At 51.8% G+C, this 26,032-nt stretch overlaps 1 long non-coding RNA gene across 1 annotated transcript; it reads left to right on the top strand.

The window, feature by feature from the left end:
* Positions 1-94: 94 nt before the first annotated feature.
* LOC132250375 (uncharacterized) lies at positions 95-21,553 on the top strand. The gene is made up of 2 exons (XR_009462071.1): positions 95-228; positions 20,522-21,553. It is a non-coding gene; the product is annotated as an uncharacterized LOC132250375 (long non-coding RNA).
* The last annotated feature ends 4,479 nt before the right edge of the window (positions 21,554-26,032 follow it).

Here is a 26,032-nt window from a genome sequence, read left to right as displayed (position 1 = left end):
GGAGGGCCGTTTGACAGCAGCTATAACAGTGGCCCCAGGACTGGCTTGTCTTGCATGGTCCAGTGGTTACAAGCCTGGGACAAGGGCTTTCCCTAGCTGGAGGATCCCATCTGCTGTTCCCACAAAGTAGTGGTGCTGCAATAGGGACAGTTACACCACCCCTGAGCACGTTACAGGTCTTGCAATTCAAGAAGAGCACCTGGGGGCAGGATTGATACCAACTTTCAGGTAAAGCAAGTTATAAGAAAAGCAGCAGACTGTGATACACCCTGACTTGGATTTCATCACTTGCACCTTTGAGACATACTCCAGGTTGTTCTCACACTTTCAGGGGCATCCTTCAGTCCCAAACCCAAACCCCCGTCTTCCACAGCCCGGCCACTGAACAAGCCAAGATGCGCCAGGGCCAGTTCCTTGGCCTATAGCAGGGGTGGGCAAAATGTGGCCTGGGGGTCAGATACGGCCCAGCAGGCCATTCTGTCCAGTCCATGGGGCCCCTAAAAATTTAGAAAATTAATATTTATCTGCCCCTGGCTGCCTATCATGCGGCCCTCGCTGGCTTGCCAAAATTCAGTAAGCGGCCCTCCACCCAAAATAATTGGCCTATAGCAAAGGTGGGCAATTATTTGGACCTGAGGGCCACTTAGGGAGTTTTGGTGAGTTGTTGCAGGCCAGGTCAGCACCCCTCCCCCAGCTCATCAAAACTCCCTAAGCAGCTGATTGGATGGGATAGGGCCACGGGCAGGCAGGTGTCCAGGAACGGGATGGGTGGGCAGGGCCAGGATTCGGGGGGGCAGGATTGCAGGGTGGTGACAGTGCAGGGCCAGGGCCTAGATCAGAGCTGGGACCCAATGCCCCACATCCCTGTAACAGGTGCCAATTCCACAGGCAGGGGCCTGCAGGGAGCAGATCACAGCTCTGCCCTGGGCCCCAGCCCCACGCTATCACTGCCCAGCAATCCTGGAGTCTTCCCTGGAGATTGGCAGGGACCCACCCAGGCAAGGCGCATGGCCAGGCAGGCCAGATGGGGCTGCGGGCAGGCAGGCAGGCAGGCAGGTGGGGAGCAGCGTCACACTAATGCTACTCCCTGCACGCTCGCGGCCCCCTTCCATCTACCCAGCCACACACCCTGCCTGCACAGGTCCTAGCTGGTCTCCATGGAAACCCTGCCTGCTCACTCCGTCTAGCACTCCCAGCAGTGGGTACAGGGCAGATAGGCCACAGTGCTTGTGCACTGCTGGGTCAGCACTGGCAAAGAGTGGCAGTGGAAGGTGCCACCATTGCAGAGGCTACTAAGAAGCAAGTCCAGCCACTGTGCTGCCCCAGCTCCACTGCACACCCAGGGGCAGCAGGACTGGCTGCACCTGCCACAGCCTGGGCTGGCTGAAGATGAGGGACCCATGGGGGGACAGAAAGTCCCTTGGCAGGCCAGATGTGGCCCACAGGTGGTATTTTGCCCATGACTGGCCTATACTGTCTCAGCTCTACCAGTCTCACCCGGGTCTTACTAAATCATAACAGAGGGGATTTTGCCAGCTTAAAGAATCACACCTTTGCAGCTTCCACTTTTGACCAAGCCAAAGTCTTGTGTGCCAGACTGCCAGCTTGCATTTCCCAACTAAGCCACTGGGGGACTAAAGCATCCTAGACCTGGGAAACTTTAGACAAGGGCCAGCAATCACAGCAACTCTTAGACGCTTGCCCTTCTCTGGCCATTTCCATTTCTCTCTAGAATTTTTGGGAAGAAAATCTTACGCATACAACATCCTGTCCCCTGATGCACATCTGACTAGCCAGTCAAGTGCCTTCATGGGCAGATCCTGAATTTCCTAGAGAGGGGTGCAGCACACTATTCTTCAGACCATGGGGGCACGCCAGATCCAGCATGGGGGTAGGCATATGGGGTCAGTACATGGGTGCAATCCAGCATAGCAACCCCACCCTGCACACCCAAATCCAGTCTGCATGCTGGCCCTGCCCCATGCACTTGTAGGATCTACAGTACAAAGCTACATTATTTTGGCCTGCAGTGCTTCCTGTGGGTCCAGAAGTTTGGCAGTAGGGGAGTGGCAATTAACGCTGCCACTGCACCCACATCACCAAATCTTTTGGACCCATGGGGAGCTCTGCAGGCTGGATAATACAGCTCCATGGGCCAGACCTTGCTGGCAGGTTGGAGGTTGAACACAACTGGCTTGGTGCATCACCCCTGTGTCTGGTCACAGTAGGAAGGCAGGTGGCCAGAGGGTGGTTGCCCTCTGTATAGGGGTAAAGGGGTATAGGGGTATAGAAGCCTGGCCTGTAGGCTACAGTCATTCTGGCCCACATCCTGAAGGAGAAGGAGCTCTGCAGGACTAGTGAAAGTTTGAGAGATGGAGACTATTTTTGCCAGAAAAAAGGCTTGAAGGAGAGTGTGGAGGTTACAAGAGGGCACCAGGAATGCTGCTCAATAAGTGGATTGCAGGTGCTCACAGAAGGTGCTGAGACTTTGATTTAGTAAGTCAGGGGCAGAAAGAGAGAGAGGCTTAGGGAGCGGCGCAAGATGCACGGGCGAAAGCCCGTCACGCCCCCGCACCCCAAAGCCCCCCAGTGACCCCCAACTGCTGCGGAGCACCCCCCGCCAACCCCCAGCAGCAGCCAAGCAGGGCCTGTGGCGGGAGGGGACTAGCCCAGCTCAGCTGTGGGAGGCAGCCAAGTAGGAACCGGGGAGAGTCTTGCATTGCCCTGGCCCCTACTTCGCCCAGCCCCCCAGGGAGCCGCACAAACAGACGCGCTTGTCTGCCCAAGTCACAGTCCAGAGACTGCATGCCATCAGGGACTGCGAGCAGGAGGACTCCTACTGACAGGCCCTTCTGCCACGGGAAATGGAGGGTAGACCACGGTCTCCCTCCAGGACAAGGGAGGACCTGGGCACCTCCCATTCTGTCCAGCCACAGGGTTAGACCAAGGTGGTCAAGGGCCCCAAGGCCCGCCACACCAAGGCCCCTGCCCCGCTGGAGCTTTGCAACAGGTGTGAACCTCTTGAAGCCCCAGCAGAGCCTGCCAAGCTGCCAGCTCCTGCAGGCAACACAGGCTCAACTGTAGCTACCACCCCTGCTCTCCCTAAGAGAGAACGCAAAGTATTTGTTGTGGGAAACTCCATCCTGAGGGGGACAGAAGGGGCAATCTGCCACCCCGGCCCCTTGGCCTGGGAAGTCTGCTGCTTCCTGGGAGCCCATATCTGAGACATTGCAGAGAAGATGCCTAAACTCCTCCAGCCCACAGACCACTATCCCATGCTCCTCATCCATGTGGGCACCAAGGACATGGCTCGGAGCGCTCCCACCCAGGTCATGAGGCACTACAGGGATTTGGGAGCAGGGGGTTGGGGGCGCAGGTGGTGTTGTCCTCGATCCTTCCGGTTTCGGGCTACGGAGGGAGAGAAGGATCCCGGTAGTGAACCAAAGACTGCGGCGCTGGTGTCATCGGGAAGGCTTCGGCTTCCATGACCACAGCCCGCTTTTTGGTGAGAGAGGCAGCAAGCTGCTGGGAAGGGACGGCCTCCACCTCTCGCTGCTGGGGAGGAGGCTCTTCTCAGCCAAACTGGCTGACCTGCTCCACAGGGCTTTAAACTAAGACCGCCAGGGGACCAAGGGACTACTGCCACTGCTGGCCCACTGAGCAACCCTTGCAAAGCCAGCAGGCCAAGGCGCTTAAGGGAGCCTACCCCTGCCCCAGCCCTAGAGCAAGCTGCAGGCAAGGCAAGGGCCCCCAAGGGGATACTTACATGCCTGTACACCAATGCCAGGAGCTTGGGGAATAAAACAGGAGGAACTTGTCCTCCTGCTCAACACAAACAATTACAATGTCATAGGGATAACAGAGACCTGGTGGGACTCCACCCATGACTGGACCACAGGTATAGATGGCTATACCCTGTACAGGAGGGATTGAGTGGACAAAAGGGGCGGAGGTGTAGCTCTCTATGTCAAGGAGAGCTACGCATCCCTACAAGCCGACATCGGCACCCAGGGTGGACAACTGGAAACTCTCTGGGTTAAAAATCCGTGGGGAACACGGCACAGGGGACACAACAGTGGGAGTCTACTACAGACCTCCCTCCCAGAATCAAGACTGACCAGGAGTTCGCCAGGGAATTGACTGAGGCTGCACGCTCCCAGTCTGTGGTTGTCATGGGGGACTTCAACTACCCAGACATCTCATGGGAAGAACGCTCGACCAAATCTGAACGGTTGCAAAGCTTCTTCATGTGTGTGGATGAGCTCTGACTCAAGAAGTCTACAGGCCAACAAGAGGCAAAGCGCTGCTTGACCTGGTACTGGCAACCAGGGATGACCTAAATCAGCAACCTAACAACTGAAGGGAAGCTGGGCGACAGCTCCCATGAGCCAATCACCTTCACCATCTGCCGAAAAGCTGTCAAGTCAGTCAGCAGTACAGAGGTCCTTGACTTCAGGAAAGCCGACTTTGACAAGCTCAGGAGACTTGTTGGTGAGGCCCTAAGGGACCACGACCCCAAAGGGAGGGGAGCTCAGGAAGAGTGGTTGCTCCTCAAGGGAGCGATCCTAGATGCACAATCTAAGGCTATTCCATCTTGGAGGAAAGACAGCAAGAGGGCACAGCAGCCCCCTTGGCTCTCCAGGGAACTGGCGGTCCTCCTGTGTCTAAAAAGACAGATCCCATCCTCCATCCTGTGTAGGTCTGTCTCCAAGAAGGAATACTCTGCACTGGTCCGGACCTGCAGGAAGCAAACCAGGAAAGCCAAGGCTGCGATGGAACTCCAACTGGCTACAAGCATCAAGAACAATAAAAAGTCCTTTTTTAGATATGTGGGGAGCCGGAGGAAAAGCAAGGGCAACATTGGACCCCTGCTAAACCAAAAGGGAGAACTGACGACTGACGCGCAGGAAAAAGCCAACTTGCTAAATGGGTACTTTGCGTCAGTCTTTCACAAGTCCCATGGGACACTCCTGCCCATTACAGGACAGGGACGCCTAAGTGAGGGTGGCTCCTTGCCCTCCATCAATGCTGACCTTGTGAAGGAACACCTTGAGAGACTAGACACCTTCAAGTCAGCTGGTCCTGACAATATACACCCCAGAGTACTCAAGGAGCTGGCTAGCATCATAGCTCAGCCCCTGGCACGGATCTTCAAGAGCTCCTGGCGCTCTGGTGAAGTGTTCAATGATTGGAAGAAGGCCAATGTGGTGCCCATCTTCAAGAAAGGGGGGAAAAGTGGATCTGGCAAACTACAGGCCCATCAGCCTGACCTCTATCCTGGGGAAGGTCTTAGAAAAAAATCAAAGAGGCCATTCTTAACTGACTGGCCGATGGCAACACCCTTAGGGACAGCCAGCATGGGTTTGTTGCGGGTAGGTTGTGCTTGACCAATCTCATTTCCTTTTACGACCAGGTGACCTATCACCTGGACAAGGGGGAAGAGATTGATGTCATATATCTTGACTTCAAAAAAAGCCTTCGATCTGGTATCCCATGATCAACTATTGGCAAAACTGGCCAACTGCGGCCTTGGGTCCACCACGATCCGCTGGCTGGGGAATTGGCTCCGTGGTCGGACCTAGAGGGTGGTGATTGATGGAAGTCAATTGTCATGGTGCCCCGTGAGCAGTGGGGTCCCCCAAAGCTCTGTCTTTGGACCTATTTTGTTCAACCTCTTCATTAATGATGTGGACATTGGAGTCAGAAGCGGACTGGCCAAGTTCGCCGATGATACCAAACGTTGGGGTAAGGGGGGGGAATCCAGGCTGGCCTGGACAGGCTCAGTAAATGGGCAGACGAGAACCTGATGGTGTTTAACACTGAAAAATGCAAGGTTCTCCACCTTGGGAGGAAAAACCTGCAGCATGTCTATAGGGTTGGCAGTGCTACGCTGACTAGCACTACAGATGAGAGGGACTTGGGGATTGACCACAAGATGAACATGAGCCTGTAATGTGATGCTGCAGCCAGTAAAGCAAGCAAAACGCTGGCTGCATCCATAAATGCTTCTCAAGCAAATCCCAGGATGTCATTCTCCCGTTGTACTTGGCCTCGGTGAGGCCACAGCTGGAGTACTGCATCCAGTTTTGCTCCACAATTCAAAAAGGATGTGGAGAAGTTTGAGAGAGTGCAGAGGAGAGCCACACGTATAATCAGAGGTCAGGAAAACAGACCTTACAACGATAGGCTGAGAGCGATGGGACTCGTCAGCCTGGAAAAGCGGAGGCTCAGGGGTGATCTGGTGGCAACCTATAAGTTTATAAAGGGGTGTTCACCAGGACCTGGGGGAACGTTTGTTTAGAGCGTCCCAAGGGATTAAAAGGTTGAACAGTTATAAACTCCTGCAAGACTGTTTCAGGCTGGACGTAAGGAAGAATCTCTTTACTATCTGAGCCCCCAAGGTCTGGAATGGCCTGCCGCTGGAGGTGGTTCAAGCACCTGCTTTGAATGCCTTCAAGAGAAACCTGGATGTTTTTCTTGCTGACATCCGATGACCCCTCAACATCTTCATTAATGATGTGGACACTGGAATCAGAAGCGGACTGGCCAAGTTCGCCGATGACACCAAACTTTGGGGCAAAGCATCCACACCAAAAGACAGACGGGTGATCCAGGCTGACCTGGACAGGCTCAGCAAGTGGGCAGACGAGAATCTGATGGTGTTCAATGCCGATAAATGCAAGGTTCTCCACCTTGGGAAGAAAAACCCGCAGCATCCTTATAGGCTTGGCAGTGCTACGCTGGCTAGCACTATGGAAGAAAGAGACTTGGGGGTCATCATTGACCACAAGATGAACATGAGCCTGCAATGCAATGCTGTGGCTAGTAAAGTGACCAAAACGCTGGCTTGCATCCATAGATGCTTCTCAAGCAAATCCCGGGACATCATTCTCCCCTTGTACTCGGCCTTGGTGAGGCCGCAGCTGGAGTACTGCATCCAGTTTTGGGCTCCACAATTCAAAAAGGATGTGGAGAAGCTTGAGAGAGTCCAGAGAAGAGCCACACGCATGATCAGAGGTCAGGGAAGCAGACCCTACAATGACAGGCTGAGAGCCATGGGGCTCTTTAGCCTGGAAAAAGTGCAGGCTCAGGGGTGATCTGATGGCCACCTATAAGTTTATCAGGGGTGACCACCAGTATCTGGGGGAATGTTTGTTCACCAGAGCGACCCAAGGGATGACGACTAGGTTGAACGGTCATAAACTACTACAAGACGGTTTCAGGCTGGACATAAGGAAGAATGTCTTTACTGTCCGAGCCCCCAAGGTCTGGAACAGCCTGCCACCGGAGGTTGTTCAAGTGCCTTCATTGAACACATTCAAGAGCAAACTGGATGCTTATCTTGCTGGGATCCTATGACCCCAGCTGACTTCCTGCCCTTTGGGCAGGGGGCTGGACTCGATCTTCCGAGGTCCCTTCCAGCCCTAATGTCTATGAAATCTATGACCCCAGCTGACTTCCTGCCCCTGGGGCAGGGGGCTGGACTCGATCTTCCAAGGTCCCTTCCAGCCCTAATGTCTATGAAATCTATAGCAGGCTCAAGAGAGAGCAAGACTGCTGGGGCAGAACCTGTGGACCCTGAGTACAGAGAGGCTGGGGCAGTTACCATGGGCTCAGAGACTGACTGGAGGCCTGGGTGAAAAGGGCGTGACTAAGAGCCATGGCTAAAGTCAACTAACTGGGGGCTAGAGAGAGCGCCCCAAATTAGAAGTGCGAGTTGGGGGCTAGGAAGAAAGCCCAAATAAAGTCCAAGGGAGCAGGTTAGCACACACAAGTTAAAAGCAGAAATCCCCTACTAAAAACACAACAAAAAGACAGACCACTGGGCTGTGTAAGCCCCCTGAAGATGAGCAGAACAGAGGAAAGCACCCACGGAGCTACTCTGGCAACTTATGGCACCTCCCAAAACTAGAAGCCCAATGGCAGTCAATAACAGTGAGTAGGGCTTCCCACCAGGGGGCACCAGATTCCACCCTGTAACAGACTGCTGCAGCAAGGAGAACTCCCTGGTGTGGATCCTAAAACAAATGTTTCCTTCTGGGGCTGAAAGTCCTGGGAGAAGCAGGAGGGGAAAGCTGGCCCATCACATGCTGCCTTACCAGGATACTGATCCCATACAAATGGTGCTCAAAGCTGGAACCCAGGGGACAACTCTGTATGGTGGCAGGCCACAGAATGGAACTGTCAGCACCCACCTCCCTGGCAATCCTGCATGGTGGGGTACCAGGCCCTGCAGTGACATGGACCCAACTGGGAGGAGGGGCACCACCCAGCAATGGGTTTACGGCTAGTGATTATACTATTTTGTTTAAACACAGGGCACCTGGTCAAACCAAATGCAGGCAGGATAGAGGCAGTGCTCCTAGGAAAGGTCAGATAGAGACACGCCTCCTTCAGGGCACCCCAGGAATGTAGAGACTTAGGCTGCCATGTGGCCCTGGGCTCCCTGGAGTTTTCCCCTGGTCTCCGACATTCAGGTAACCACGGCACCCTCACTTGAGCTGCACCTGATCAAAGCTTGTGCTGATCAGATGCCAGCCCAACCACAGAGATGGGTGCATCCATGGCATCCAAGGAAGGTTAGTACCACCTCACCAACCCCAGAGCTTCAGGTGGTACAACACACTGCAGGCTATCTGCTCAGCAACACAGGATCCACTAGTACCCTGTGCAGTCTCCTTACTCCACAAGAGTCCATGTCTAGGTCTCAACTGCCGTCTTCAGAACCCTCTGGGCAATGGTGCTGCTCTCAAGGGATCCACTTTTTTGGACCCATAACTCTCTCAGCTCCCGTGTCCCAGCATCTCATTAAGATGCAGGGGGCTTATAAATTCAGGAGGCAAAACATGCCAACGTGCTAGCCCTTGCGCTGTCAGAGACTTCCTGCCACAAAAAAAGGAGAGACCAAAGCCCTTACAGCCTCAGCAGGTCCCTGCCTGCAAAGCCCAGAAACAACCCCTCACAGCAAAGCCTTGCACAAACCAGATCTGCTGCAGTTAGCTTCTCCTACAACACTCAGCACAGGTGCCCCAAGACCACAGATGCAGTTGTCCTCCACAACAGCATGTATTGGCCAAGGTTCTGCCGTCTGTGGCTGGAGACAACAACACTCAAGTGGTGCCAGTGCTAGCAGCCCGCTCATCTGTGGTGGCTCCTACCTGATGACCATGAGTCCCAGCAGGGCCCAGCAGGTGTTGTGGAGCTGGGACATGGTGCTCTGCACATGTCTGCACTGCTCACAAGACTCAAAGTTCTTCTCCCCAGCCACCGTCCTCTACCTGCTTGAAGACCAGGAACTGGCAGGCCTGGACCACCTTCCTGCATGAGGGTCTGAAGGGATAAAGCAGAGGAACAAGTTAAACTGGGAACACAGACCTACAGCAGGGAGCCCCAAGCCTGTGTAGGGGCTGCAGAGGACAGGGGCTCAGGGGCAGAAGCAGTGAGGGGCATGATCTTTCCCCCACCTCCCAGAGCCTGCTTGCATCTCCAGCACCTGCGGAGTGAGCTGCTGGTAGGTCGTACAGCCCTTCAGCTGGGGGGGGGCTTGTGCTTCTCTCCACCACAGTGGCAGTGACCCCCAGGCAGCACCCACCCACTGGCAGCCTGCCTGGGCAGTCCTGGGGACACTGCTGCTGTGGAGGGAAGCACTGGGACCCCCTGCAGTTCAGGGCCTGCCGGCATCTCGCCCCACGGCCATGGGAGAGGCAGGCAGGCTCGGGGGGGTGTTGGATCAGGCCCCTCACTGCTTTTTTGTTTCCCCCCTTCAGAGACTGCCCGCTGTGCAGTGGGAGGCCCTGATGCTTCATTCTCGCTCTGACTTGCCTGCACAGCTGTTTGAAATACCTCTGGACCTATAATTGTCTGTCCAGAGCACCCTGATTGGTTGTTTCAGTACACATTGTGATTGGCTACCGAGACAACCAATCAGAGTGCTCTGTCCAGAGACTAAGCCTATTATTACTATAGATGTACAGTTTTAAAGCAATTTAGAATACCAGTACATTTTGGCATTTGATTTTGGTTTTATCATGGAAAAAAATCAGAGCTCCCCCTGCTACCTTCATTTATCAGTATGCAGGTCCAGCTGCAGCTGTTCCCTCTCCGCTTTGTGGTACTGAGCAGCCCTGATATGCCAGTGCCTTAGCTCATGTCATTGCACCTCACTCCCAGCCCCAGGCCCTGGCCCCCCAGTGTGAGAGGAAGGTGTGTGGGGAACAGAGTGAGTATGTGGGGAAGGGGGGGATGTGAACACAGGCAATGTGCTGCAGGGGCAGAAGGGCACAGGCCCCTTTAGTTTTTTGCACCCACAGCAAGGCACAGGGGGTGGAGCTGCAGCTAGGCTGGACCAGCTCCAGGCAGGAACTGCCTCCATAGCCCAGCAGGTGAAACAGGAGGGAGCATTGCACTGCCCTGACTGCCAAGGTGAGGTGCAGCAGCACAGATTTGTGCCCCCTGCTGCTGCTGGTCTGGCCCAGCTGTGACCCTACACCCCACTGTGGGTGCAGAAATCTGGGGGGACACATGCCCCCCCCCCACCCATCATCTGTGCTCCCCTGTGACTCCCACCATGTCACCTATGTTCCCTCCCTCTCCCATAGACTTTCCTGGAGGGAGCTGCAGGGACTGCTCTCCACCACACTGCCTGGCTGCCACGTGCATATGCACATGTACATGCACGTGGTGCCCCCTACATCCTGCTCCCCGCAGCCGCAACCAGCCCCTTGCAGGCTGAAACTCTACCAGCCTGCAAGTGGAAATCCCCAGTTTCCCTTGCTTTTCCCCTTTAAAGGAGAAAAATCCACATTTTTCCATGTGGAATGGAAAACCTGGATCCTCTACTAATAAGCTAGGGACCTACTGTCCTCTCATTTTATTTAAAATGGAAGCAAACCAAAATAAATTTATATTAGAATTGTATATCATATTGTATGTATAAAAACCACAAACTAGACAAAATAATCAAAACATGTTGTTTTATTAATCCTTCAAATTAAATATACATCTCTTGTTCAGATTCATAAAACAAAATCTAGCCCTCTCATGCATTTTGAAAGTGCATCCAATACTCAAGTGAAAGTCATTTCCACACCCAAGTTAATGCTCACCTGAATTAACATTTTCACACCTGGAGTTAAAAACGGTCTGCAGGGGCATGAAAAAGGGCCTCCTTACCAGAAGCAACTAATAGCAGAACAAATAATAGCCCGATTAATGGAACCATTACAGACCACAAAAAGGTCAGAGGGTTGGTAAACCCTATGGAAGAAAGAATTTAAAAGGAATTGGGTAGACTATAATGAGACATGGAGTCAATCGACTCCCTCACTGCTGCTTGAATAGAAGTGCTGTTGTCAGTGCCAGACGGTTCATTTTAGACTTTGGGTGGACCAGAAATCAAAGTGGGGTACAATTGTATCACAGGGGACAAAACTCCATCAAGGAACAGCCCCACATATCAAAACAAGAGACTCTACCTTACTGGCTGAATAGCCCTTGTTGCTTCACAACAGATCCCACCCAAGAGATACTGTTGGCTACAAATGTCCAGCTTGGGATCCTTAAAATTCTGGTTTATTAGGCAGATTGAAACACTGTAATGAAGTTAAATCATAAACCTTGGGGCTGGTCCCCACACACACACACAGTAGCAAGCTACAAGAGTCAGGTATACCTATCCTACAAGCGCTGGAGTCTGCCGTTGATGGCCAGTCAAGGCTTCTTCAGCATGGTGTTGTCCTCCAGAAGGGGGTCGCTGGCTGGTCCTTCTGGCTGGACAGGTCGGGCGCTGGTCAAGTTGGAGATCAAGAGGGCGCCGCTGAGGGTCACTTTTCACTGCTTTTTATCTGTCCTTGGCAGACTTTGGTGACTCCCCAGTTTTCAGGTTTGCCCAATCCAGGGGTTGTTGACCCTTGTGGGACTTCCCCCTAGGTGGCTACTGGATGGCATCTGTCAGCCCCAGGGGTTGTCCGCATGTACGTGCAGGTTTGGGAGTACATTGTTGAATTTTGAATAGGGCTCTGGGAGCGGTCGATCTGGAGATATTCGTCCCAAAAGTTGGTCCCCGGTGTTGATTAACTCAGACCAGGGCTTCTAGCCCTTGAACAGTGATGTTTAGAGATTTCCCGGTTGTTACATTGTCTTCTATTGATTTCTTCCGTTGGTTGATCTGCGGTTTCCCTAGGTGTTAATTGCTGTCTGCTACTGTGTTACGCATTCAATCACTGATTCACTCGCTCTTTCAGGGGCCTGCCTGATACAGGGAAGCGGCAGTTTGACTCCTGCCCTTGTTAACATTGTTACTAAACACATTTATAGTTGAAAGGTGAGGAGTATAAAATATAAGCTACAAAAGTAATGCCATGGCACACAAATAGATAAAAATACTGAAATACAAGGGGAGATATAAAACGCACATATACAAATTTTAAAACACAATTCCTTATCTTAAAGTGAAAGAAAGAGGAAGGAAGAAAAGGTAGAAGAGGAAAAACATATTCAAAGAAGGGAGAGCAAATGCAGGCAAGAGGAAAAGGGGGCTTTCTGCTACATTATAGCAATGGGGTACCGGGGGGGGGGGGTTTAACTATAATGCAGTGCAACCAGGTTTGAGCCACATATCAGCTGTTGGGAAACAACTAACTCTGACATAATGATCAGGGTTCAGCAGCACGCTGGGAAATGACAAGAATCTGCACTACCAGCTTAGGCTGGGATACAGCCCGAGTCCAAATCACCCTCAGAAAACCAGCAGAAGGGACAGGCAGCACAGACCCCATCTATCCTAAAGGGTACCTCCACACATGTGATCCAGCAGGCAGGAGATTTCTGGACAGAACACCTGGAACCACCTTTTCCTCTTACGGTACCTGGCAACATGAAGAAAGGTCCCCCGTAGTCACCAGCCCAGTGCCCATCCTCTGCCCGCAGACCAGAATAGAACTGCATCCCATTCAGTGCTGCTTCCTGTGTTGTGCAGGCCTTGGGCAAGGCTTTGAAGAACTGGCTTTGCAAAGAAGACAAAAAGAAAAGGGGTGGAGACAGAGATGGATTAAGTGGTGCACACTATGTGGGAATGGCCAACAGCAGCAGCCTCGTGCTGGGAGGGAGCTGTGAGGAGGTAGTGGGCAGGTAAGTTCTCACAGGCATGAAGGACTCATGTTTCCCCTTCTGGCCAGAACAGTTCAGACCTCTACATCAGCCCTCATAATGATGGAGGGTGGTGAGGCCAGAGACTGCACAGAAGAGCAGTGCAGAGCACAGGGGAACCAGGGATATAAGCAGTGTTTCCTGCCACCATCTGAACCAGTCATGACATTTTTACTTTGCCCAGCCATGCACAGGACAGCAGGCAGGGGCTTCCCCACCCACAGCTGGGCTGGAAACAGTCTCAGCTCCAGGGCTCCACACAAATCTGGTTGAGGGGGCTCCAGCCCCCAGCAGGGGCCATGACCTCAGTGGCCGAGAGCACAGGGCTGGCCTGCTCACGTCCCAACAGGAGGATCAGGGCACAGGCATGGAGTCCCCAGGGCCTGCAGCCCCAGCCGAGCTCAAGGTGGCTTGGCTCCCAGCTACAGCCGCAGTGACAGCAGCCAAGCCAAGGCTGTAGATTCATAGATGTTAGGGTCGGAAGGGACCTCAATAGATCATCGAGTCCAACCCCCTGCATAAGCAGGAAACAGTGCTGGGTCTAGATGACCCAAGCTAGATACTCATCTAACCTCCTCTTGAAGACCCCCAGGGTAGGGGAGAGCACCACCTCCCTTGGGAGCCCGTTCCAGACCCTGGCCACTCTAACTGTGAAGAAGTTCTTCCTAATGTCCAGTCTAAATCTGCTCTCTGCTAGCTTGTGGCCATTATTTCTTGTAACCCCCGGGGGCGCCTTGGTGAATAAAACCTCACCAATTCCCTTTTGTGCCCCCGTGATGAACTTATAGGCAGCCACAAGGTCGCCTCTCAACCTTCTCTTGCGGAGGCTGAAAAGGTCCAGGTTCTCTAGTCTCTCCTCATAGGGCTTGGTCTGTAGGCCCTTAACCATACGAGTGGCCCTTCTCTGGACCCTCTCCAGGTTATCCGTATCCTTCTTGAAGTGTGGCGCCCAGAATTGCACGCAGTACTCTAACTGCGGTCTGACCAGCGCCCGATAGAGGGGAAGTACCACCTCCTTGGACCTATTCGTCATGCATCTGCTGATGCACGATAAAGTGCCATTGGCTTTTTTGATGGCTTCATCACACTGCCAACTCATGTTCATCTTGGAGTCCACTAGGACTCCAAGATACCTTTCCACTTCCGTGCCACCCAGCAGGTCATTTCCTAGGCTGTAGGTGTGCTGGACATTTTTCCTCCCTAGGTGCAGTACTTTGCATTTCTCCTTGTTGAACTGCATTCTGTTGTTTTCTGCCCACTTGTCCAACCTGTCCAGGTCTGCTTGCAGCTGTTCCCTGCCCTCCGGCGTGTCTACATCTCCCCACAGCTTTGTGTCATCTGCAGACTTGGACAGAGTACACTTCACTCCCTCGTCCAAGTCACTGATGAAGGCATTAAAGACTATCGGTCCAAGGACCGAGCCCTGCGGGACCCCACTGCCCACACCCTTCCAGGTCAAAACCGACCCATCTACCACGACTCTCTGGGTGCGACCCTCCAGCCAATTCGCCACCCACCGGACTGTGTAGTCATCCAAGTCACAGCCTCTTAACTTGTTCAACAGTATGGGGTGGGATACCGTATTGAAGGCCTTCCTGAAGTCTAAGTATACGACATCCACCCCTCCTCCTGTGTCCAGGCATTTCTTAACCTGGTAACTGTGGGCCTCCAGCGCCATCTGCCCTTGCTTCGCCTTGCCCACAGCCTCCAGGTGGCACCAGCGCTGCCATCCCTTCTCACTGCTCAGGTGCCAGCAGCTGAGGTCAGTCGCAGGGTACATCTTACAGGCCACCTTGCCTCTGCACCGCCTTGGTGTGGGCAGCTCAGCGCAGGGCTCAGCCAGGCTGGGGATAGGCACAGGCAGAGTAGCCTGCCCACCTGCTTGCACCCAGCCGCACCCCAGCCACTGCAGCTCTGCACCCACCGCCCCTCCCTGCCCAGGGTTATAGTGCCTGGGCTGGGGGCTCCAGCTTGGGCCCAGACAGCACCACCTGCAACGCAGCCCCACCCACACTCACATCCCATCTGGCATTCTGGCCCCAGCCTCCGTGGAGGATGCCACGCACAGGGCAGCCCTGGGATCTGTCACCCACCCTGGCTGCAGCCACATCATATTCAGAGCTGGGTGGGGCCCTGGCCCAGCCCTGTGGACCTTGCCGTTGGCCCAGCCAGGAAGCTCTGGCTACGGGAAGGCTAGCGGGGGTCAAGATGCTGAGAACCCAGGCAGGAGGGGAAGGGCAGGCACGCCCTGGCAGCACCCCCTCCCTCATCTAGTTCTACCCCTGCAGCAGCCAGCCCTGCTGCCCCTTCCAGCTGGAGCCGCCTCCAGCTCAGCTGTTCTCAACCTTTTCAGACTCGAGGCATGGCCTCTCCAGTCCCCAGGGTTTGCTCTTACTCATCTCTTGAGTTTTGATGAGGGAAGCAGGGAGCAAGGCTCCTATTCCCCAGCACTCCAAAAAGCCCCAGCAGGCTGGCATGCTTTTAGAATCATAGAATCAGAAAATGAGGCTTGGAAGGGACCTCAAGAGGTCATCTAGTCCACCCCCCTGCTCAAAGAACCATCCCCAACCAGATCATCCCAGCCAAAGCTTTGTCAAGCTGGGCCTTAAAAACCTGCAAGGATGAAGATTTCACCACCTCTCTAGGTAACGTTACAGTGCTTCACTACCCTCCTAGTGAGAAAGTTTTTTCTAATATCCAACCTAATGCTCCCTTGTGCCAACTGGAGACCATTGCTTCTTGTTCTTTTACAATAGGGTCCCTATTGGAAAGCTCCACCTTAAATTTGTGCATCATGTTGGCACACCTAGGGGTGCTAAATGGTGTGGCCTGCCACCACAGCACCCTGATAGGATCTTAAGGTACACAACGTTGGCACAACACCCAGGCTGAGCATTTCTGAGGCCTAGCAGGTTTTTCCCATTTCACAGTTAACTCACATCAACTGGGAGATCCAAATTTCCTTAGCGGTTTCCAACTGGGGAGCTCTCAGTGTACAGTAGAAGTCCCCCTTGTAACTCCCTAGTGCATGACCTTGCACCTTGTAACACTGAACTGCAGCCCAGATTTGGTGTTCCAGCCCTACAGCCATCTAGTTCCTCTTCTATGTACTGATCCTCCTCTGCATTAAGCTTCCCAGCCTTTTCATCAACAAGTTTCACCAACGCACATCTGTTTCCATGAGTACCAAGTACATGAGGGCCCAAGGGCATTGGCCCCCCTCAGGAAGAGGGCTGTCACCTGAAACACTTAAAACTTTCCACATATCCATCATCTTAGGACCCCCCACGCCAGCAAAAATAAAAGTCAACGCCTATGCCCGCTTCTTATTCCGGTTGCATTAATGAAAACATTACATGAGAGCAATGCCAACTAAGCCTTGAAGAGCTTCCACCAACACTCCCCCTCATGCACTACACAAGGACTCCTTCATCCCCATCTTCTGCCATTTAGTTCTCATGCAGCACTGCATTAGTGACACGTAGGGGGTTCACATGGCTGCATGTGCACCCCCTGAGCATGGCAGTGTACCCACTGTGAAAACACTGCTTGCCACCCCCCCACCTCACCACAGACACCGCTGGCAGTGTCTGCAGGTGGTCCATGATTGCCAGCGCTGTCTGCGGGTGGTTGCCGACCGCTCACTGGTCAGCGCTTGCCACCCCCAAACACCTCCTACTGCCGACAGCGCTACAGCCACCTGCGGGAGCTCCCCATTTGCTGCTGCCACACTCCCACCGCCAACAGCACTGCTGCCACCTGCGGGAGCTCGCCCTGCCCCCCCAGCTTCCGGGGGCATGTGGTGTTCATGCAGCACTGTATGAAATGCTCTGCTGGCATCCAGACAGATGAAAGATACTGCACTTCCCCAACCTTGAGAAATCAGTCAACCCATTGTAACCCTTGGTGCTGTTGGCAGGTGCTCAGCAAAAGGGCTGGGTTCAATTTTGGAGTACTAAATATATTTTGCCTGGGCTCAATCCCCCACCCAAACTACCTGTGAAACACTAAAGTGTCCAATAAAACCAACAACTCTTCTCTCATAAGCACAACCCCTCCCCCCCAAAAAATTTATTACAAAGAATAAAGACAAAACAAAAAATAAACACTAACTATAATTTTAAAACACTATCAACTACAAAATAGAGTGTATAGCTGGTACCCTCCTATGGAGACTTTACCCATACCCAGGCAGTCTGGGACCTGGGGCTCCCCAATGGGTAGTTCTGGGGGCCTGCACCCCTATACGTGCCCTTCAGCAGTGCACTGGAGAGGGTGGACCCACACCAGAGAGTCTTATGAGCTACTCCATGGGTTTGCTGCACCACAGGGAGTTACTAGAGAACATAGGCGACTGGTAGGAGGACATGGGGGAATGTGCCCCCATCCCCTGGGATGTCCCCGCCACCAACTCTGCTAGCGGTGCTCTCCAGCTCCGTCCCCACTGCTGCCCCCAATACCGACTTCTGCGAGTGCTCCCCCGGACTCAAGAGGCACCAGTCGCCCATGCTAGAGAGCCTAAGTCCTTCTGCATTGCAAGGGACTCCTCGTTGCTCCCTGCAAAGCTGTAGCACCAATCTCTACTTCCACGTGGTAGCTTTAAGGGTTTAACTGCAGCTTTCATCAGCATATTGCACCCCAAAATTTCTAGTCCTAATCCCAGCTCTGCAGGGGCAGAAAACCACAAGAGAACTCAAAGAAAAGGCAGGAAAACAGCAAGAGCCTGAACTGCAATCAGCGCCAACCATGCTGCTTGCTTAGGTCAAAGAGTTACAAAAGCAACAACATGTACCAGACTCAAACCATGCCATCCCCAGACATGCAGCAAATGTACAGAGGGGCTCAGTGACAAAACTAGGCTGAGACACAACAGCTTTAAAACAATAAAAGGAGGGACTCAGCCCTGTCCTGCACCAGGAACTGAACATACAACAAAACCTATGAAACAACAAAAAGGGACCAGGCCTATCTTGGCTTGGGCCTGAACTACAACTAGCACTCAACTACACGGCTTGGTTGGAGCATAAACTGCAAAAGAGACCAAAGGAGGCCCAGGCCTATTTTGCTGGGCCTGGACTGGGTGGCAAAGAGCTGGCTAGGCCTATGCTGCCCTGAGGCCTGGATAAACAAGAAGTGCCAGGGCTTCATCCTGGACCAATTCTGTCACCCAAACATATGGCTGGGGTTCAGCCCCACACAGGTGAGCTGAAATGTAATAATTGTGAAACAGCAAAAAGAGCCCAGTCTTATGGCTGCAGCCTGGACATCCAGTCTTAGCTATACCACCATGCTGAAACAGTACAACCCCCAGCACAGGGGGCCAGTAACTGTCAGGGCTGCATTCCTGGTCAGTCTGCACTAGGGAATAATACACTCATAGCATTGTGGCAAAAATGTCTCATGATCTCATTATACAAAGGACCTCACAGCTGAGAACTGTAATCTCACTACACAAAAGGCTTCACAGCTGAGAACTGCAAATTGTTTCTTTTTTCTCTTTCTTCCTGCACTAGATAATCAGTAGCATAATAAAGAACAGTCCGAACAAATGCTCGGTTCGCGATAAGGCTGATTCCTGTGGGAACACAAAGATTAGTTACTGCCTGCTTTGCACATAAACTTTGCAACCCTTGTTACTTGCCCGTTTTAGGACTACGCATGTACTAAAAACTTTGCAGAAAACTGTAGCCAATCACAGATTGCCACAATGGAATCTTATTCATGAGAGGTATAAAAATGTAACTTCAGGCGTGGCTAGGGGAGTTCCCCAAATCCTTGGAGAGGGAGGAAAAATTTTAAACCCCTCCAGACAATCCAGATATGAAATCTTTCTCCTATCTAATCCAGGCCTTACCTTCAAGCACACCACTGCTTTGAACCCAGCCACCCTGATGCCAGAACCGGGACCCCTGTGCCATGATTGTTTAGAAGTATTGACTCAGACAGTACTGATTCGTCCTGACTTGGCAGATGACCCACTTGAGAACCAGGAGGAGGAATTCTTCGTAGACGGTTCAAGTAGTGTAATACATGGTGTGCAGCATACGGGTTGAGCTGTGGTAACATTGACTGAGACTATGTGGAAAAAAATGCTCTCTGCAAATTGGTCAGCACAAGCAGCGGAGCTCACTGCCCTGACGCGCGTTGGAATTAGGTAAAGATAAAAGGGTGAACATCTTTACAGATTTGCGTTATGCTTTTGCTACTGTACATGCCCATGGATTGTTGTGGAAAGAACGTGGGTTTATCACGGTCTCTGGACAAAAGATTGCAAATGGGCCACAGATTGTAATGCTATTGGAAGCCCTCCGGCTACCAAAAGAAGTGGCCGTGGTACACGTAAAAGCCCATAGCAAGGCTGCAGACGAGCGCCAGAGAAGGGGAAACGCAAGGGCCGACGTGGCAGCCAAAGAGGCAGAACAGACGGGAGGGGAGGCAGTGTTTCAGGGTTCGGCCCACGGGGTGCCCTTTTGCTTAAAAAACTGTAAAATACAATATGGCCCAGGATCGGATTAGCTAGCCGCAGAGCTCAAAGCCATCAAAAATCCTCAGGGATGGTGGGTCGTACCTGGAGGAAAGGTATTAGTACCCCGAGGCATCTTAGGGGATGTACTTCACCGGTTACACTATTCCACCCGCATGGGGGGCACTGCCATGGGAGATCTGTTAGTTCATCAGATAGTGGCTCCAGGACTCTATTTTGACGCCCAGAGAGTGGCCTCTCAGTGCCCGACCTGCCAAAAGGTGAACCCAAAATCCTCAAGACTACCAACCCCATGGGAGAAAGACAGTAGGCCCATTATCCTGGACAAGCCTGGCAGATTGACTTCGCTGAACTTCCTAAGTCCGGTCGTTACCGTTATCTGCTGGTATTGGTCAATCAACTGACTGGATGGGTGGAAGCGTACCCCACAAGAACGGCTACCGCATCCACGGTGACATGAGTACTACTCCACAAGATGATACCCCGATTTCTGTTGCCTGGGTCTATTGAGTCAGATCAAGGAAGTCATTTTGTGGGGAAAATAGTACAGGAAGTGTCCAAAGCTTTAGATATCACATGGAAACTCCATGGTCCATGGAGACCCCAGAGTTCAGGTCAGGTGGAGCGCATGAATAGAACGCTAAAAGCGATGTTAACGAAAATCTGTATTGAGACTCATTTGAAATGGCCGCAGGCACTCCCAGTGGCTTTAACTCATATTCGTAGCACACCACGTAGAGGGATTAAATTGTCACCTTTTGAATTAATGTTTGGTATGCCTCCCAGAGTCTTGCCAGCGGGGTGGAGAGAACAGATTACTGTAGACTTGGGAAAATCTGAAATTTGGGAACATGTTATCACCTTGCAGTCTGTTTTGTCTTCCCTACACAGGTTCACTGCACCTTTCCAGAGTCTCCCGCTTGATGCGCCAATCCACAACTTTAAACCGGGTGACCAGGTCCTGGTACAAAAGTGGAGAAAGGATCCTCTTGCAGAAAGGTGGGAGGGACCCTACCAGGTGCTGCTGACTACACACACAGCTGTTCGCTTATCAAACAGCGATAAGTGGACCCATTGCTCGAGGGTGAAGCCTTTTTATCAGGAGGACACCAACTCCCAGGGTGTGGTCACTCCGGAAGCTGATAACACACGGGAACAAAAAGCCAGCCAGTGGAAAAGCGAACCTGCTGGAGATTTGAAGTTACGCTTGCAAAGATGTGGACCCTAATCTATTTGTTGGGACTCTTGTCCCTTTTAGATATATCGAACCCAAAAGTTATGTCCACCTATTATACTTGTTCTCAAAACAAGCTTGCAACCCTCAGTAAGGCTCAGTACGACTGCAAAATCGCTTAGCTCTTGGTTATTTACTTGCAAGTGAAGGAGGGGTGTGTAAAAAGCTGAACTTGTCAAACTGTTGTGTCAATATCGACAATAATGGTGAGATAATCAAAACCTTAGCAGATGAAATGGAAAAGGTCGCACATGTTCCCGTCCAAACATGGAATGGGTGGAATTTTGATTGGTTTACATCCTGGCTTCCCAATTTTGGATGGTTAAAAGGAGTTTTCCTCGTCTTGTGCCTGCTAATGTCAATGCTTTGCTTGCTCCCCTGTATTTTACCCTGTCTCATAGCCCTCATAAAACGGACAATTCAGTCAGTCTTCAACCAAGAAATGCTTGTGCATTATCAAAAATTAGCACTGGCTGAAACCTATTAAGATTAGAGTTAGAAAGCATCTTGAGGGGGGAACTGTGGCAAAAATGTCTCATGATCTCACTACACAAAGGACCTCACAGCTGAGAACTGTAATCTCACTACACAAAAGGCTTCACAGCTGAGAACTGCAAATTGTTTCTTTTTTCTCTTCTTTCTTCCTGCACTAGATAATCAGTAGCATAATAAAGAACAGTCCGAACAAATGCTCGGTTCGCGATAAGGCTGATTCCTGTGGGAACACAAAGATTAGTTACTGCCTGCTTTGCACATAAACTTTGCAACCCTTGTTACTTGCCCATTTTAAGACTATGCATGTACTAAAAACTTTGCAGAAAACTGTAGCCAATCACAGATTGCCACAATGGAATCTTGTTCATGAGAGGTATAAAAATGTAACTTCGGGCATGGCTAGGGGTCGACTCGGCTTTGAGCATTGAACTCCCTTGTCGACCTGTTTGCAAACAAACTCGAGTTGGACCCAGCCTGAGTGTGTGTGACTCTCTCCTTGAGGTATATTGGAAAAGCCTCCAGGGGCACGAAACTAGCCGTTTGTGCAACAGCATCATCCCACTCAAGGCCTGTGTGACCAAAATTGCCAGCAAGACATGCAGCTGGGATTCAGCGACACAGGTATGCCGAACACAAAAGAAGTTACAACAGCAACTAAAACATGCCAGGCTCTCAGCCCTGGCCCAGAGCATGCCAGCAAAATTGCCAAGCTCCAACATTTGCTAGTTTGCTGCAGGGATAGATAGCCCCTATGGTATCATCCCACTCAAAACCCAGAAAAAGCATAAGGGGAAAGAAGAGAGAGAAAACAGGAGTCTCAAGCCCTGAGACAGATTTTCTCTCCCTGTATTCAAGGCTTTCCCATCCCATAGCTTTTGCCTCTCCAGTGAAGCAGGAGGAAGGGGAGGAGACCCCTTCATGGGGAGCAGGTTTTCTGGCTCCCAATTTAGCCATTCAGCTCTCAGGGGAAGAAAAAAAAAAGTCCCCCACCCAGGTGGCCTGAACCTTAAATAACTTTTCTGACATCATTACAGGGCTCCAATCAAGAAACAGCATTATTTGAACACTGCTAATGCAGACCAATCAATTCAAAGGTGGGCAGAGCTCCTGGCTGCACTCCAGAGTCCATAATCTGGTTTTACAGGTTTTTTAAAGGAATCTGAAGACAATGGTCTGGACACAATGAGGGAGGAGGGACATGGTCTTCTTCGAGTCCCCAAACCCCACAATATACCACAACCAAAAGCACACACTTTACCACACACAACCCCAAGTGTGTTGGGTCAGGCGCGGCTGGTGAACTCAGACGGGTGGGGCGGTGAAGCATCTTGCAGGGTGGGAACTGCAGCTGGCCAGGAGTGGAAACCCCCCTGCCCACTCCCAGCCGGCTGCGACTCCTCCCCCACTGCAAGATGCTCTACTGCCCCACCAGTCTGAGTTCACCAGCCAAGCCTGGAGTAGGTATTAGTGCCATAGCAACAAAGTTTGGTGCCCAGGGCAAAGCCCACAGTGGCAGCCCACCCTTATCCTGCACACAGATCCAAGGAGCACACCCCCTGTTTGCCTGGGAGTGCACACAGCAGCAGAGGCTGCCCTACCCCCCCCCAAATCAGCTGCTAGAGCTGTCCCATGACCCACCCCAGCGGGGCACCGCCTGTTGGCATGTCATCACTTCAGCACTTGCTTGCTACAGCACTGATAAGTATTATACCAAAGAAAGGTACTAGGTTAATTGGATACAATGTGCCCTATTTAAAAACACATGTTGCAATTTATCTTGCTTGCCATTCACTTCCTTTTAACATCTGTTCTAATGCTGTGCATGCTACTGAGAAGAAACAGATGGGTCTTGGGTTGTCCAAGTCATATTCTTATCCTTTCTTAATTACAGACACTAAATTGTTCTCTAATCACATCATACTGTATGAGTATGTAGAGGATTTGGGCAAGGAAACAAGCAACACATGAAAAGTTGAAAGGTGTATTTTCAGATAGAACAAAGAAAGGGGAAAGGACTGGAGATCCATGCCAATACCAGGAGGAGGCCAGACTATGCAATTAGGACTTCTTGTTAAGAGCTAGATCCAGAAAACAGTGACCTGCTTTCTGCCAGAATCCGAGACTTAAGACAGAAGTCAGAGGGGGAAAAGAATAACAGGAAAAAATGTATCAGTTGCCCTTTGTTTGCGAAGAAATTATCCCTGAGGATGACTGTGCCAGACGGGGAAAAATGTTGTCTATTCCTTGTACTCATTTACTTCTGTGAGGCTAATTCAGGCTGTATCCTAGGCCTGGGCAGGGCAACACAGGACAGGTCATTGTCATTCCCCAGTGTCCTGAACACTGGTGTTTATGTCAGAGTTAGTGATGTCCCCAAATTGGAGAGAGATGAAACACCCCTGACTGAATTGCTTATAGTTGTAGCCTAGTATACCTCCTGTTAATCATGAGGTGGTACCTATAATGAAGCACTAAGAATGGTTCAGCTTGGTCAGGTGGAGTTCTGTTCCTAAGGTCTTGTCTACATTTGAAAGGTGGAATGGAGCCAAAAGATGCTAAAGATATTCAGAGTGCTTTTACCTACCAACGTGTACTCCCTCTGGAAGCCCCCTGATGGCACTTTGGATTCCAGCTGAACTGCATGTGGGGTAATTTAAATGTGTTCTGCAATTAATGTTGTTGCATCTACATTCAGTGCTCCTTGGACTCCTTATTAAACTGGTTTCTTATGTCCCACACTGAATACAGAGAGCACAAAATCTTCTATGAACCAGAACATTCATAGTGGGGAAAAAAGTGGACCCAGCAACGGCAGCCAGAGCATGTCTGTAGTTGGCCCTCACCCTGGTGCTGAAGCACACTGCCTGCCCATGCAGGGCTGGCACTGCCAGCAGCAGGGCTTCGGTGCAGGTAAGGGGGGCCGGGGGCTGGAGGAGGAGGGGGAACACCCGCTCCCTTCCCTGCCTGGCCCCACCCCCTGCCTCCCCTCCAAGCACCCCCAATTCCTTCCCTGCCCTGCCCACCCCCCAAGCCAAACCCTGGCACTCACCGCAGTTCTAGCTGCCCGTCTGGGTCACTGGGGCCCCACCAGCACAGTGGGGCTCAGTGACAACCCCAGCAGCCCCAGCCCAGGCTCCACTGCCTTGTGCTGCCCCAAAGGGCTCTGCCAGGAGGCCCTGGAGCCCACCCAGCCCCTGCTCCTGCAGTGAGTAGAGGTATTTTTAAAATTTTTTTTTTTGTAAGTGCCAGAGCCTGGGGTGGGAGAAAGCCTGGGGCTGCAGGGGGCTGGGGAGGCAGCCATCAGGGGGGGGCTGCAGGAGCCAGTGGGGGATGGGGCCAGGCAAGGCAGCAATCGGGAGGCTGGGGTGGGCACATGGGCCCTGTGGGGGGGTGGTAGCCCCTGCAGAAGCCATTTGGCCCCTGTTAGGGGGCTGTAATTGGAGCCAGGAGGACATGCTTTGATAGTTCAAAGCAGGCCACCAAACCCGGAACATCTTCTGGGTGATAGCTACCCAGATTGCCAGGCACGGGCACGCATGGTAGTAGTGCTGCACAAAGGCCAACCCTACAGCCACAGCCCACTGGCAGGTCACAGCAGGTCACAGCCAGACTGCTACAGTGGGTAAAGGGTGCAGGGAACTCTCAGGGCTGTTTCAGCAGTCCTGTTGTTCCCAATTGGCTGGGCCCCAGAAGCTCCTGAGAGCAAATAGCCCTGAGCTGCTTGCCAGGGCAGCTTTTTGTAGTGATGGGGCCAGGACAAGGCACCTTTTCATACTGCTAGGGACAGCACAGATGCTGGCCCCAGGCTCTAGCTCCCCCTGGCTGGAGATCTGGGAGGTACCAGGCAGGGCTATTTTGCCCCAAGTGGCAAAATTTGCTCCACAACAAAGTGCATGTCCGAGCACCTGCACCAAGGCAAAAAGCCCCAGCTAAAATTTGCACCATTTCTATTTGAGCTGCTGCAAGTTCATGTGCTTACATGTGTGGATGTGCCCAGAAGGGGCTACCATCCCTGCAAATTTCATCCGAATCAGGCAAGAAATGACAAATTTATAGGCAGTTTTGTGCTTTCCCATTATAGCCTATGGGCAAAAGGTCGAAACAGTGTCAAAACAGCGAAACAGTTTTGATGAAATAAAACAGAACAGTGCTTTCGAAATGAAACTTGAAACGAAACACTGTCCTGTCGAAATGCAAGTCAAAACAAAACAGTGCTGTTTCGCACAGCCTTACTTGTGGTTAGTGTAGGCATGCCTGCAGCGCACAGCTACAGCAGTAACTATGGGGGAAGCAGACTCTTTGGGTGTCTATACACATGACAATTTTCACTATTTAAAGCATTCTAAAGCTGTCACAGTATACATGTGTGCAACTTTAGAACATTGTTTTTTTAAATGGTGGAAGTCACCTTAATTAAACCTCATTATATGCGTTTTAAATATAAGGTGAACTGCGGTATCTCAGCCTACCTAGTTTACCTTTATGACATATTACTTAACTGGGGCTTTCCAAAGACGTAATTGCAAATTGCTACCGCCAGGTATAACCTAGCTCCTACTATACAGAACTACAGCAAGGCGTGAAACTTGTACCAAATTGTGGAACATCTATTAAGATTTAAGGCACTGTACCTAAAGTGCTTTAAGTAAAGTTCAAAAGTTATAGAGCCTTTG

This window comes from Alligator mississippiensis, chromosome 4 (assembly GCF_030867095.1).
Source record: "Alligator mississippiensis isolate rAllMis1 chromosome 4, rAllMis1, whole genome shotgun sequence".
Taxonomy (NCBI): Eukaryota; Metazoa; Chordata; order Crocodylia; family Alligatoridae; genus Alligator; species Alligator mississippiensis.
This window is presented reverse-complemented; position numbering and strand designations above follow the sequence as displayed.